General features: G+C 38.7%; 1 protein-coding gene across 2 annotated transcripts in view; it reads left to right on the top strand.

Moving 5' to 3' along the window:
* The window catches only part of LOC108718976 (contactin-associated protein-like 2), a 1,054,026-nt gene that overhangs the window by 610,908 nt on the left and 426,489 nt on the right, over nt 1–16,629 (top strand). Inside the window, exon 1 of one of the 2 annotated variants that reach the window (XM_018267529.2) lies at nt 7,995–8,024. The exons of the other annotated variant lie outside the window; for it this stretch is intronic. The gene's annotated coding sequence lies outside the window, so the exon portion shown is untranslated. Of the gene's footprint in view, nt 1–7,994; nt 8,025–16,629 lie in introns of those variants that run through there. 2 annotated transcript variants of the gene reach the window in all.

The raw sequence follows: 16,629 nt of genomic DNA, 5'->3' as shown, positions 1-16,629 counted from the left end.
TTACGCTATTGTTTCCCTAAGGTTTCTATGACCAAATAAAATTTTCTAATTATTTTTTAATTAGCTGTTGCTTTATTATTGGAGGTCCTCACATCTCTTTTGAAATATTGTTTCCCTAACTCAATGCAATGAAGGAGTCGTAGTGGGATTTTTACTAGTGAGTGCTGCAGTTATATCTGCCAGGGGGCTATCTTCCCATTGTTCTGCTGATGGGCTGCTGGGGGAGGGGGTGATATCACTCCAACTTGCAGTAAAGAGTGACTGAAGTTTATAAGAGCACAAGTGACATGACTGGGAAAGGACAACATGTCTAGCCCCATGTCAGATTTCAAAATTAAATATTAAAAAAAATCTGTTTGCTCTTTTGAAAAATGGATTTCAGTGCAGAAGTCTGCTGAAGCAGCACTTTTAACTATTTTGTTTTGAAAAAAAAAAAAACATGTTTCCCATGACAGTATCCCTTTAACACAACTTAAAATGTTATAATGGGGGAAAACAAGGAAATAAGCTTCTGAAAGAGAAAAGACGGAAAGGAAGATTTGCTTGACATTACAAGTGCAAGTTCATCTGATCTTAAATCTCAATATGTTCATCATAAATCCAAACATGTTTTTAACGCTTCTGCATTGTTGTGTTGAGCAAAGAGCACCCATTCATTTGTTACAAACATTCATGTACAAATGCACCTATTGACACTAGGGAACACTGGAATTACCTCCACTTTTAAGGGTGGTGGTAATTCCATTGTTCCCACAGCTGGCTGCATCAATAGATGCATAGTGATGGGCGAATTTGTCCTGTTTTGCTTTGCCACAAAATTCACCAAACGGGAGAAAAATCCGCGATACGTGAAACTCGAATGGTTTGTTGTTTAGGAAAAACTTAAATGGAAAAAACTCAAATTGAAAACTCGAAATTTTCAGTGAAATCTAACCCTCAAATCGTTTGAATAAATTCGTGTATTTCCTGGCGCCAATTTAGATGATAAATGGACACCCATTGACTTTAATGGGTGCCTGCGAATTGTCATCGGCGTCAAAATCGAAGTTTAGCGAATTTCTGCCAGTTTCGCAAATTTCGCGGGAGATTCATGGCGAAGCAAAACGGGACAAATTTGCCAATTACTAGTGACAACTTACTCGGTACAATAATTTTTGCTGCAATGTGCACCCAATTAACAAATGAATGTGCAATTGTGCTCATTTTGATGTATCACACACAATGTTGCATTTGCTCATGATGATGATTGACCTGTTGGAAAAACACAGCATTATGGGTAAACAAAATGGCAGGTGATAACTGAATACAACAAAACAGCGTTTATTTAATTAGGTAATTTACCCTAATTTAAAATTATGCATTGACTAGTATCAACAGAGAGAAATGTAGTTAAGTGAGTTATGAATGTTAACAATGGTATGCTAAAGACAATACAGCATGCAAAAAATACATGTACTGTAAATATCACATATGATGAGACCGCTGATTACAGTCTTGTTAACAACTGAACAAAAAGTGGCAATAATCAAAGCGATAATGACTGTAAAATTATACACTAGAATGTAGCTACCATTAATCTTAATGATGCTTTGTACAAGGAAAAATGAATGCAGAAATGTTCCTATTGTGTTTTCTAGATGGCAGGAGCATTTTCATTACCTTTATACATTATATCTGAGAAGATAGCCAAGGAAGTATGGCCTTCTCAAGACTCATTGTAACTGTAATTTTGATCTTTGCAATGGGCATAATACTTTCCCTTAAGGATCCACTAATATAAAGCTTTTGTGTCATCCAATGAACATTTTGTTAAACTGCAAATGATTTTATTGGCATGTTAGTTCTTATGAAGTGTATGATATGAAGTCACCCTAGCGAAACGTAAAATGTTTTAAATGTATGCCCCTGAAGAACCATCACAAAGATATTATAAGTGAACTATAGCAGATTCCACTGCTTCAGCAATCTGTGCCCTAGAAAAAAAAAACAGTCTGTAATATCTGGCTCCTTAAATGCATGGATGCTGAGCTCTCTGAGATTCAGGTTTTCTCTAGAAAATACATCCATATATGTTATTGTAGCAAGATTAAATAAGTTAATTAACCTTCCATTTTGCATTTGTTTTTTAATTATTAGTTTAACTGATGAAGCCCATTTTATGTGCTTTTATCATGATAAAAAGGATTCATTTTCTGACCAAATAGTATTCTCCATGGGAAATTCCTGGCAGCTAGTTCAGCTGCCATATGTTTATTTGCTGAAAATAATGGATCAAATATGCACATATACCAGTGGAGGTTCCCTATTAGTCATCATCCTAAATTATTCCAATTTATATTGTCTCCAAGGAATATATGGTAGTTATAATCTCTAATTATGATGCAGTTGATCTAGAGGGGGACTGAGATGCCTACCATGTCCAGGGGGACATTATGTTATTTTAATGAGCCATTTAGTATAAATTAGGTTAATACAACTAGATGTCCCTATAGATGCAAGTATGGGATCTGTTCTCTGGAATGCATGGCTTTTTGTAAAATGTACTGTATTTTAGCAGTAGTAGTAGTCTATGCAAGCTGGGACTTACATATTTTGGAGCTTTCTGGAAAATGGACTTCTGGGTTATAGATCACATATTTGTATTATATATTATCAGTCCACCTGTGTGTATGAACCAAAACTTGTTTGCTGGTTTGTTTACCTTCAAAAGCAAAACTAGATGTTATTCGTTTAAAGTGTGTTCTGTTCAGTGTACTGTAGGGATGTCGCGGACTGTTCACCCGCGAACTAATTCGCGCGAACATCGACCGTTCGCGTCCGCCGAATGTTCGCGAACGTCGCGCGACGTTCGGCAATTTGGGTTCGCCTTAGCTGGCGCTTATTTTTGCCCTCTCACCCCAGAGCAGCAGATACATGGCAGCCAATCAGGAAGCTCTCCCTCCTGGACCACTCCCCTTCCATATATAAACTGAAGCCCTGCAGCGTTTTTTCATTCTGCCTGTGTGTGCTTGGAAGAGCTAGTGTAGGGAGAGAGCTGTTTAGTGATTTGAGGGACAGTTGATAGTAACTTTGCTGGCTAGTAATCTACTTGATACTGCTCTGTATTGTAGGGACAGAACTCTGCAGGGATTTGAGGGACAGTGAGTTTAGGTTAGTTAGCTTTGCTGACTAGTAATCTACCTTCTACTGCAGTGCTCTGTATGTAGCTGCTGTGGGCAGCTGTCCTGCTGCTGATCTCTCATCTGCTGACTGCTGCCTGTAACCCAATAGTCCTTGTAAGGACTGCTTTTATTTTCTTTTTTGTTTTTTTTACTTTGCTACTGTAAGAGCCCAGTGCTATTAGTCTAGCTGTGTTGGGGAGTGGGACTGGTGTGCTGCTCATCCTAGTAGTTCACCACTACCAGCACCAACCAGAGTCAAAATTGTTACAAAGCATCTTATTTGCACCTGTTAGCTGTTCTGAGCTCTCTGCCAAAAGCTAAGTTAGAAACTGTTTTTTTTCTGGCTGTTCAGTTCAGAGAAAAGAGGGACTTTCCAGTACAAAAGAGGGACAGGGGGTTGAGTGGTCAAAAGAGGGACAGTTGGGAGGTATGCAAGTGCCACCTAGCTGTGTGAGCTTTTTCACATTCTGTCTAAATAACAATAATAATCCCGTGTCCGTAAACATCACCTGAGTGATGTTTTTACAGCAGCAATAATATATTCCGTATCCACTACTCTATACGTTGCCCTTGCAGGCATTGTTTGCCCAGTCTTTAACCAAGTGCCACCTAGCTGTGTGAGCTTTTTCACATTCCGTGTCCAGAAACATCACCTGAGTGACGTAGTGTGATTTCTGCCCTTTACAGCACAAAACGCAGCGCTGTGTCAACAATGTATTTTTCAGATACATTTTTGCCCTTGATCCCCCTCTGGCATGCCACTGTCCAGGTCGTTGCACCCTTTAAACAACTTTAAAATCATTTTTCTGGCCAGAAATGTCTTTTCTAGCTTTTAAAATTCGCCTTCCCATTGAAGTCTATGGGGTTCGCGACGTTCGCGAACCGTTCGCATTTTTGACGCAAGTTCGCAAATATGTTCGCGAACATTTTTTCCGCCGTTCGCTACATCCCTAGTGTACTGTATTTGTTGCTTGTGTGCTGAGCAGCCATCAGAAACTTTGGGTCCCATACAAGTTATTCCCATACAAATTGTTCCCAAAGATTAGGAGCCAAAGGATCTTGTTGTGGGACTCTATAACTAGTCTGTAATAGTTCATATAAATAGGAAAAATGATTCATGTGCTAATAAGTCAATGAGTAAGAGATGTGGCGGGGAACTCGGTGCCAGGAGCTCCACTTGGTAAGCTCCTTACAGGGGGACCCAATGATCTTGCTGTGGGGCCCAATATCTAGTCTTTCTACTGCTGAAAAGTTCATGGAGGACGCTCATGTAATTCAGTAAATAGATATATAAACAGATCATGTGAAGCAAGCTTCTGTGTAAGTTACATTAAGTTTCTAGGCAAGGTAGAGCAGTTTTTGTGGATGTTACGAAAATTGTGCATGTTTTAATATAACTTTATACTTACAGTTTGTGTAAGATTCCCATCATGCCCCCCCCCTCAGATGCGGATTTACTGGGCCTGGTACAACTATAACCCCTTTACTCCTCTGATGGTGGCCCTGCTGGCTTGTATCCAAAATTAATAGGAGAAAATATCACTCACTTTGAGCTTTTCTCCAATTTTTGGTCACCCTTGGAATATTTATATACCTATTTTATAGAAGCAGACATACATGCAATCTTTTTGTTTATTTTGTATCCACGATTAACATGTTCTGATTTTCAATGTACTATTATCACTTCTGAAACCTCTTTAATTTGCCTCAGCAGGGAAAAAATCCTTCTTGACTTCACAGTGACAATAAGACTAGTCCCCGGATCAACATGTGCTAAAAGTAATTTTCAATAACCCTGCATTTCCTTACTTTCTAAAAATCTGCCCAACGCCTTCTTAAAGCTATCTAATTCATCTGCCTCTACAACTGATTCATGCAGAGAATTACAGAACTTCACAACTCTCACTGTAAGAATCCTCTACAGATATTTATATGGAACCTACTTTCTTCTTATCCAAATGAATGCCCTTGTGTCAGCTGAAAGGACCTACTGGTAAATTAGGCATTAGAGAGATTATTATATTATCTCCTTATAGCATTAAGAGGAGTTCAGTCATGCCAGCTATAGGAGATTAATCACGAGGCAACTAAACTCCAAGTCTGTCTTTACCCTAAATGAGCTAAAATTAGCTTCTTCTTTTTTTAATTCATAGCTTATGTTGTCCAGTGTATAATTACTTTTTGCACCAAACATTAAGGGGCAGATTTATCAAAGGTCGAGGGGAATTTTCTAATGCAAAAAAAAAAACAACAAATTTTGAGCTATTTTTTGTGTACTTCGACTAGGGAATTGTCCAAATTCGAATTTGCAAAAAATTCAAAAATTCGAATATCGAAATTTATCATGTACAGTCTCTATAAAAATTTGACTTCGACCATTTGCCATCTAAAACCTGCCTAAAACCTGCCATTTTAGCCTATGGGGGACCTCCTAGAACCTATTTGGAGTCAATTAGTGGACTTTGAAAAATTTAAGGGTTTTTTTGGAAAAACTTTAAATGCGCTATTCCTTTTATTCATACGATTCAAATTTGGTCATATACGGACCTATTTGATCGAAAACTGACTTATTCAACTGACTTAATTTCTTAGTAAGATAATATTATGGTCACTAGTATCCAGTGGTTCAACTAATTGCACATTTGCTATACATTCTGGATCATTACAGATCACTATATTTAATATAGCGTGATTTCTGGTTGGCTCCTCAACAACCTGCGCCATAAAAAAAAATCTTTTTCCCATTAACTATCCTGGAAGTACTGTTGCTCCACTCACTATGTTGGTAGTTTAAATCCCCTATTATCATGACTTGCCCCAAACTAGCAATATTTTTTATTTGCAACAAGATCTTAGCAGCTTCCTCTTCACTTATATTAGGGGGTCTATAGCATACCCCTACAATGAATTTGTTGGTCTCTTTACAATCTGTGAAAAGCTCCACATATATAAGGCCTCAGCTCCCTCATTTTCCATTAAATTCTCTTCCTTTATATTGGCTTTTAAATTCTTCTTAATAAACGGACAGACCCATCCTCCTTTTCTGTTTCCCCTGTCCCTGGAAACAAAGTATAGCCGCTGATATTAACTGCCCATTCATGTGACTCATTCAGACATGTTTCAACAATACCAATTACATAATATTACTCGTCCAGGCCCAGGCTCTCCCATGTTACCAGTTAGGCTTCTTACACTTGTGAACATACATTTAATAGTGGTATCACTACGGCCCTCCTTACCTTTATCAATACCCCTAACCAAGTCTCCACCTCTAATGAAGACACCTAGAGATTTTTTTACATATGAAGTCCTTGCATTGCCCTTCTTTTGTTTCCAGCTCCTTGTGTAACTTGACACTGTAAGATTTGTCTTATACCTGTACATTGTAATCTGGTCCTCACTGGGTAGCTGCAGTTTACAAGTAATATACAGTAATGTGCCAATGCATTTCAAACCTGATTGTTTACTGAAGCACAAATAAAATCCTGCAGTTTAATATAAGAACTGTTGGTTGAAGAGTATGCTAGGGTTATAAAGTCTGCTGTGCAACATCGTTTGCCAATATTTTTTACTTGGAAAGAATAACATACTTGATAAAATGATTAGTGAATTCTGTGTTGAATAGCAATACATAGATACACACTGAAAACTTTACCCTATGGTATCATGTTTTCATATTATGTTTCATTCTTTGGTGAAACAACAAAATGTCTTTTTTTAGATAAAACAAAGACATTTGAATACATATTTAAGAAAGAAAGCATTATCTCTTGGGCACCTGTCACTTGAATGTTAAGTATCTAGACCATAACCTCCCCTACTGCACAGTATATTAGGCATTTAAAGGATTTATATGCCTATAGTACACACTTTGCATTATGGCAGTTATTGATTACTATGTTACAACTCCCATGATAAGACAAAAAACAAAAATATTAACAGTTTTTTAAGGTAAAAATTCTAACATCCTATCATATGTACATGTTGTCTAGTATCCCCAACATCTTAAGAGCCTGAAACTCCATGGATTCCCTTGAAGGAACCATTAAGGAACTATCTCATCTTCTCTTTTCTCCACCATTAAGAATTAATTTTGCATATTTTACATATCCAACACATCCAGCAAAACCTCAAGAGTTTGAAACCAGTGGGCAGATTATATTTAAAAGCAAGATACTTCAGCTCACTCAGATGGAACTGGCAGAGTGCAAGAGAAAACTCTTCAGGTATAGAACACTTAGAATCTCAAGAACACCAATGAAACCTCTTACTATGTCTTGTTTGTAGTTGAAATAGGTCATTGACATATACCAGTGTAGGCTAACACACATATCTGTGTTTTGCTTTTATTAAATTATGTAATAAAAATCCATTAAGAATTTGCAAGGTTTTTGAAAAGCAACTTGATCAAATTTGTAAGGATTATCGGATTAATAGAGGGATGAAGACCTTTTTTTTTATTCTACTGTCATAAAGTCCAACAGTAATGTGGCATCAGAACTTGGCTTGATATAGTTTCTATACTGTGTGTGTGTCACTGGGCACATGTAAGTACAGTAGCCAGGCAGATCTTCAGTGGAAAGTTTGTGCTTTATTTTTCATGCAAATGAAGAAAACAATGTGCAAAGCTGCAGTATGCACTTTTCACCAGCAGGAGGTCAGCAGTAGCCCTGCAAGCACACATTCCTGAGCTCCAGAACAACCTCTCACAAAGGCTTAACACACCCCAATGATTTCAGTCTGCAGCTTTTATAGCTTCCAGACTGCTCTATGCTGACACCATGTGATCAGCATCTACCCTATAAATATTCATTAGGAGAGGCTGCCCACCTCTTTAGGAAGTGGCTTCTCTGAGAGCTGTAGGTAAGTGCTTTGTACAATAAATTTCATTTATATATAAAAAGTAAAGCTTTCCATGCACACTTGTGTTTTAACATAAAGCAAAAACAGCTTTCAATCTACAATTGTTTTAGCACCATTTACATATACTCTGAACACAGCTGAGTCACATGCTTCAAACAAGTAGGCCTCAGTTTGTTAACCAAAGCTAAATAACACCAAAAGTATTTACATAAATTATACACATAGCTATTTACACAGATTACTGGCCAGCAAAACAAATTAGCATTAACAAACAATAAAAAACTAAATTCACCCCATCACAGTGTGTAAACCCGTGATACCCCACGGTAAACACACAACACCCATTTTTCTTTATCAGAACCATGGACCAACATCTGGCACAAAAACCCATACCTCCACAAGGGACTAAACAATATGAATCATCAGGCCACAGGCTCCTCTTCTTTAAAAAAATGGAAATCTTCTGGGATACTTCCAGACTTCCAGAAAGTGCTTTATATGGTGTATATGGGACTAGTCTTCCAATTTGGATGATATAATTTTAGCTTCCATGACATTCCTGAACTATCAGCAGGAATTGGAATTTATAGTTAATCACATACTGGTCATTGTTGCTACAAAAAAGTGGAAATATAGTTTCTGACCCAATGATCAACACAATAATAACATAATTTAAATGTCTACAGAGAGTAATACATCTTAATTTAATTAGATTAGAAATTAGACCATAATGTTATCCCCAAACTGGTTATTAAAGGAGGCATATTATACAACATTAAACATTACCTGGAAGGTATCTGTCATTCTGTAGATATCTTTGAAGTACAAAGCAGATGCAATCTTGTGCTATGAATTCTCATGGGTATTCTTTATCTATCCAACAGTATTTTTCCTAGGCTTATTGTGCTTAGAAACATATTTACTGCTGTACTTAACCTCTTTATGTGCACAGTTTTAATCGTGGCAATGTGAGCTATGTTCTTTGTAACTCCTCACAATATTCAGTTCCTTTTAGCTGTAAAATACTGTGATAATGAACAGCAGAAATGTGATTTACTGCTATGAACCACTTATACAAATATACTGTCGGTATTGCTATTCTGTTCTCTTAGGTCAATGCTATCCAACTTCTGTGATTTAGAGGGCCGGAATTTTTCTTGCCTGCATGGTGGAGGGCTGATAATGGAAGCCAGTTTTGACCACTCCCTGTTTTTAAACCACACCTACTTCAAACCACACCCATGTTACCACAAGACCATATCCACATTAATGGTGGTAGCACACCAAAAAAAAAACAATGGTTGGTGCTCACTTTAAGGATATCACTCATCATTAATATGTGAAAAAAGTTAACCCCCAGCACATGATTAAACACCTTAGGGGCCCCTAACAATAATTTTCAAATGCTAACAAACCCCAAGAACAAACAGGCTTATGTTCCACAGGCAGAGCAGGACACTTACATGGTGCACAGAGAAGGCAGAGTATGGTACACGCAAGGAGAAATAAGAGATATGGGGAGCACTACTGAAACTCGTTGCATACGGTGGTCCTATTCCTTAGACTTCGGGCACGTCCACATTCAGCAAAATTTCACAGGAAAGGCAAGCCCTTCACCACTTCTTGCTGTGCAAATAATCCTTTATTTTAGCCAGTTTTACCACTCCAAGTACAGAACAATGTTTCGGGGGGGGGGGGGGGGTTTGCACAAGTGTTACACAAGTGAGCCCAATTAGTCCTTAAAATCACTCCAAAACCTCACGCCTATGACATAATTTGTGTAGGTGTATCTCATTCAATTAATGTCCACATATGTTTGTATAGACATTGAATAGAGTTATAGTTAAAACATAAACAGCTCAAATGTATATCTGTGAAAAATTTTAAGAAAAGTATACATTACCAACTGGGCAAATTATCATTACTCGTACATGTATATAATTTTCAGCCGGTTATCTGTGAATAAAATTAAGTGTTACATCAGTGTTTAAATATCATACATACTGTATTGTTACATTTTGCATATCACAGAAAGCAACCCAAATTACACTACTCATTAAGACCTTTTGGATGCACTGTTTCCAACCTCCAAATCCAATAACTCTTGTGACCCAAACATTGGTTTCACATGAAATAATGTTTATATGACACAAACATTATGTAAGGACTTACCCTGGTGGTCTAGCGGGCGGCGGGTCCCCTGCTGTGTCTCAGGTGGGGACACCCGCCGCATGCTGGCTCTTTCCTCCTGTGCCAGCTTCCCTATGGTGCATGTGGCGCGCACTTCCAGGTTTTATGCACCGGCGTGATGACGTCATCGTGCAAGGGCGCGAGATTCAAAGTATTTAAAGGGGCCTTGTAATAAAAAACCACGCCCGTTGTTAGGTTCTATTTGTAAAGTTCCTAGGAGCATTTCCTTCGTGTTTTCTTTCTGATATTACTGGTTTGACTCTTGCTTTACCTGTGACTATTCTGATCCTCTCCAATCCTGACCTTTGCCTGCCTGATTACTCCGACCTCTCCGACCCTGATCCTAGCCTGCTTGTGACTACTCTGACCTCTCCAATCCGACCTTTGCCTGTCCACTGACTATTCTACGTTCTCTTATCCTGATTCCGACCTGTCTCTGCTTGTGCTGGCCTGTCCTGACTGTTCCTGGTGGTGTTCTTCCTTCCAGTATCCTGGTGAGACGATCGTGCCCCTTTGCTCTTCCAGAACCGTTAGCTTTGCTCCTCTCTCAAATAAGACCTGGCAGCATCCGATTAGCCGAGGGCTCCTCCCAGGTGAAAGGCGGCGTTTAGAGGCAGATGGCAGAACAGAGACCAGGGAGCTTAGCTTGGGTTCTGGATATAGGGTGCCGAACGTGACACATTGGTTTCACATGAAATAATGTTTATATGTTACTGCTTGGATTTTGTCCTCAAAAAAAGGTATTTCAGATTTGACGAGATGTTTTTCCTACAAGTACAGGGCACCAGTATTGGTGCTAACATGGCCACGACATACGCCAATATTTTTATGCATAAATTTGAAAGAACGGAACCTGGGGTATCTAAGGGCCTCCCAAAGATTCAGCTGACACATGTAAGATGTATTTCCTCCAATGATGAACTATACAATGAGCAGGCAGACATTTTAATAAACAAATTTAGAGAAAGTGGGTACCATAAGCTTTTGAAGTATAAATGTGAAATCAGAGAAAAAGGTAGAAAAAACATACATCGACCAAAAAGAAAAGTCTGCAAAGGAACAGAGTATAACATGTGTCACTACGCAGTGGCGGAACTACCGGGGGAGCAGGGGGTGCAAGCGGGCCAGGGCCCGCACCCCCTCAGGGCCCCCCAGCAGTCCGTTCGCCGATGAAAATGCCGGCAAATGCAGCCGTACGGAGGGGGCCGGGGCCCGGCTGCGCGTCACGCACCAGGGCCCGCCCCCCTCTAGGATCGCCACTGTCACTACGTTTGGACAGCATTCACTCTTTTTAAATAAAATAATAAGGAAATAATGGCCAATATTGCAAAAAGATAAAACTTATGTAAACTGTTCAAAGGTCTCCCCCGCTTTTGTTACAAAAAAGAAAAAGCATAGTGGAAACAGTATGCATAAGGAAAACAGGAACTGTGAATGAGCCACTGAAGCAGTACTAGCTGCAAAAAGTGTTTATTCAAACAACATGTTTCGGGCACACAGGCCCTTTATCAAGTATAGTGTACATGTCAAATAGTGCATAGCTTTATAGTGAGGAGGGAAATGATGTCATTCTCAAAGTGGGAGTGGTAAATCGTCCAATAGCATTTGAGTCCATTACACCCATCATGGTGTGTTTTCACTTGTAAATCAATGTTACACATAGTTCATATAAGAATACGTAGATACAAAAAAGAAACTGGAACTGCCCTGAAAACTAGGGCCTACCAAAGACATGATATAACATCTTTAGAATAAACAATAGGAAGGAATGCCCGGATCTTACCATTATCTTGAGTGGTAACCATAGTAATATTCGAATATTTCGATCTTGTAAAGTATGGGCATATAGGTACAGTATATAACTTTATCTGTAGGGGAAGAAAACACATATGTTAGTATCTCATTTTTAAATTACCCCAAGAAACATTTAATGCTCCAACTGTCATTTAAACCTTTTGGTTGCAGAGTATCCAATTTTTTAATCCAAAAAGCCTCCCTCTGCAGTCGATATTTCAGCATGTCTCCTCCTCTTGTGAGGGGATTTATAACCTCAAGTACTGTCCACTTCAGCTGGGAGAGATTATGGTTTGAGGTATTAAAATGTCGTGAGACAGTAGTATCCGTAGCAGTACCATGTTTAAAGTTCCGTATACTACCTCTATGTTCTTTTATACGGGTTTTCACCGAACTAAGTGTCTGGCCAACATATCCCATACCACAAGGACATTTTAACAGATAAATGACATTTGTTGTGTCACATGTAGCAAAATGCTTAACCTTTATCGGTACGCCTTGTGTAGAATGTCTCAATATATCACCTTTTATTATAGAGGGGCAGCAGATGCAGTTAAGACAAGGGTAGGTGCCCATTTTCGGTGTCCCCAGGAATCTCTGTACGCCTTTTTTCCTATGGCTAACCTCTGCTTGACATAAGGAATCCCTTAGGCTTTTGCCTTTGGTGTAGCTGAACAGAGGGGGTTTGGTTAGCACTTTTCTAAGGGTTTTGTCTTGTAGCAATATTGGCCAAAATCTATGAACAATGTGTTCAATTTCTTTGCTACAATTATTATATTGGCTTACAAACGGGAGACATTTCTGATTGCTCTTCGTTTTGTATGTAAGTAGCTGGTCTCTTTTCATTTCACCCACTTCTTTGGAGCATGCTTCAACTATTTTAGGTTTGTACCCTCTTTTAATAAACCTTTCCTTCAGGTTATTGGCAGCTGAGTTATAATCTTCTACTTTAGAAGAAATTCTTTTAGCGCGAATGAACTGTCCCTTTGGTATGGCCTTTATTACATTAGGGGCATGGTAGCTTGAGGCGTGTAAGATATTGTTTTTATCTGTACTTTTACGGTATAGGCCAGTATTAATTCTCCCATCTTCAAATTTTAGGGTGACATCCAAAAAGTTAATATTATGACCCCCAATTTCAGTTGTAAATTTGATAGTGGGGTGTGCTTCATTAGCCACTTGTATCATTTCCTCAAACCTTTTAACTGGTCCATCCCATATCACTAAAATATCGTCCACAAACCTATAGTAGCCAACTATAAATTGTGTGTATGGTTCAGTTAGAAAATATTTTACGAAAATATTAGCAAAGGATGGAGCAACGGCCGCACCCATTGAGGTCCCTTGTCTCTGCCAATAAAATTTTTCTGCAAAGCGAAAATAGTTTTTTTTTCAGCACAATATTTAAACAGTCAACCAGAAAAAAGATAAGTTGATGTGGGGTATCTGTATCAAGTAATGCCTCTTCTACATATTTAATCCCTTCATCCTGGGGGATGGACGTATACAGGCTTTGTATATCGATGCTACATAACATTACTTTCGGATCTAATGCATTTAATGCCCTTAGTCTACATAGTAGATCAGTAGTATCTTTTAAACAAGTACTGATACCTGTAACGTATGGTTGTAAATAGCCATCCACAAATTTAGCCAATGGTTCCAGGACTGACCCAATACCAGAGACAATTGGTCTTCCTGGGGGGTCAGATAAGGATTTATGAATTTTAGGTAGAAGATATAGTACTGGGGTACGTGGGTATTCTTTAATCAAAAATTATTTTACGTGGCCAGGTATAATGCCATTCTCAAATGCTTCAGTAACCATTAAATCGATTTCTTTCTTAATCTCATTTACAGGATCGCCTTTAATTAGTTCGTAATGGCCCGGTATTTCTAATTGTTTAAAGGCCTCTGATAGATATTTGTCTTTATCTAAGATCACGATCCCCCCACCCTTGTCAGCTTTCCTTATTACAATCGAGTCATTTGATTTTAAGTTTTGTAAGGCCACTTTTTCTTTATAGGTAAGATTATTAGTATTCTTTGTGGTCATTTTCTTATCCCACAATTGTTTGACTTCGTGTGTAACAATTTTTTCAAAAGCTGACAAGGAATCGTTACTAACTTCTGGGGAGAATGTGCTCTTGTTTTTAAACCGGCACATCTTGTCAAATTGTGTAAAATCACTATTGTCTGAGGATGGGAGAGAATTGGCAAAGTGAATCTTTAGTTTGATATCCCTTACAAACTTTTGGAATGAAATATCCCAGGTTGCAAATTCAGTAGTATAGACAGGTACAAATCCTAATCCTCTATTTAATAGCGAGAGCTCGACAGGACTAAAGTTCTGTGTAGATAGATTAACCACAAGGTTATTTACCTTGTCTTGTTCCTGTCTCTCTTCGGGTACTCGTCTCTGGCTGTCGGTGCCCGTGAATTTCGAGGTGCACTTGGGGTAGCCTGGGATGCGGCTGCTGCTCCTAAAAAAGTCTGCGCTGATGAGCTGGAGTAATCTTCACTGCTGGATGCGCTGGCTTCGCGGTTTCCGTATCTGCGTTGTTTTCTCTGGCCGTAGAACTTCCTGGACGGCTCCCTGTAGAAGCTCTGCTCCTCTCTTGACCTCTGTGTGGGGTCCGGATACTCTGCACGGCCTGTTACTACGGTGCGCTGGTTGCGCCGTCTATTCAGTTGATCGCGCCGTTCGTTTTGCCACGTGTAGACGCGGCCATCTTGGTAATCCTTAGCGTCGCGCTCGAATTTGATGCGCTTTCGGGCTGTGATGGTGTCCCGCAGTTTGGTAAGTGCTTCTTCCTGTTCTTTCAGGAGTGTCTCTGCTGATTGCTTGCCTTTCTCCTGTATCAGGTTCTCTCGAGAGCACTTAATCTCTTTCCGGATACATAGTAACTTATCTGTTAATGTTTCTACTGTCAGTAGCATCAAATCTTGGCTACATTTGTTACAAATTTCATGCCATCGTTGTTGCAACTGCTGATCTTCTGCACATAGGTTAGGTTTAATGTCCAGCCTTAGTCCACGAGGTATTCTTTTAGCCTTTATATATTCCGCAAGTGAGCTGGCATGTAGGCTGGTATGGATCTCTTTCCGCTGTAGATTAAACAATTCTTTAGCGGTATCCCTTGTTGGTACGGTAATTGTAGACACTGGGTCCACACTTTCAATCTTACTTAGAATCCTTCCAACATCGTCTTCATCATATGCAAAGGTACAGATGAAGCCACTTGGATTTGTAAGTTAAATGCGTCATGACTCAGAGTTAATTGAAGAAACTGTGTTATCTAAAGTTATCTTAACTCATTTAATGCATTTAACCTTTTCATTAGCATACCAAAGCACCATTGTTCACAATGGTGAATGCTTTAATTAGATGGGATGTTGTGTCACAGTTTTCTGTGTTAAATGAGATAAATGGGATATCTGTGTTTAGTTATTCTGTGTCAAACAGACAAACCAAAGTGGCTGCATCTGTACTTGCTGTAGACGGTATCGATTCTTCAGTCATCATTAAGTGACTATCCACTGCTTAGTCAGGCAGGTTCAATCCAAAAGTAGAGATGGCTAAGCGTGGGTTAATTTGTAGGCTCAATTCTGCAGTACACACCCCTGCCACAGGTGTAGTCGCAATATGCATAAGGAAAACAGGAACTGTGAATGAGCCACTGAAGCAGTACTAGCTGCAAAAAGTGTTTATTCAAACAACATGTTTCGGGCACACAGGCCCTTTATCAATTTTATAGTGGAAACAGTAATGTGAACCGATAAAAAGAAAAGTATAAATAAAATTAAATTGGGACCACTGTACTGATATAACATCAGATGATCACTGTATACACCAAGGAACAAAGATCCCATTGAAAGATTTAGCTACCTGCAACATGGAAAGTGTAGTGTACTGCCTCAAATGTCCCTGTGGCTTACCATATGTAGGACAAAGATCAAGGAAAATTAAAATTAGACTTAATGAACACAAGAGCACAATCAAAAACTACAAACCAGAACAAGAACAAAAAAGTGAAACGGAAAAAGATACAAAAAAGAGACAATATAAGCAAAACATTTCTATGAACAGAGGCACGCTGTCAGCCAAATTAGATGGCAAATATTGGAAACAGTGGAGGCAGAAAATGACATTAAAAAACAAAAATTATTGTTACAAAGAGAGAGTTATTGGATTTCGAGGTTTGGAAACAGTGCATCCAAAAGGTCTTAATGAGCAGTGTAATTTGGGTTGCTTTCTGTGATATGCAAAATGTAACAATATGTATGATATTTAAACACTGATCTAACACTTTTAATTTTATTCACAGATAACAGGCTGGGAATTATATACATGTATAATTAATGATAATTTGCTCAGTTGATAATGTATAGCTTTCTTAAAGAAAAATTCACAGATATAAATTTGAGCTGTTTATGGTTGAACTATAATTCTATACAAAAATATGTGGACTTTAAATGGACATTTATTGGATGAGACACACCTACAAGAATAATGTCATAGGGGTGTGGAGTTGGAGTGAATTTAAGGACTAATTGGGCTCACTCGTGTAACCTGATTAAGGGAGGTGCAAACCCCCAGAGACGTTGTTCTGTACTTGGA

Source organism: Xenopus laevis, chromosome 6L (assembly GCF_017654675.1).
Source record: "Xenopus laevis strain J_2021 chromosome 6L, Xenopus_laevis_v10.1, whole genome shotgun sequence".
NCBI lineage: Eukaryota > Metazoa > Chordata > Amphibia > Anura > Pipidae > Xenopus > Xenopus laevis.
Note: the sequence above shows the minus strand (reverse complement) of the source record. Positions and strands in the feature narration are given on the sequence as shown.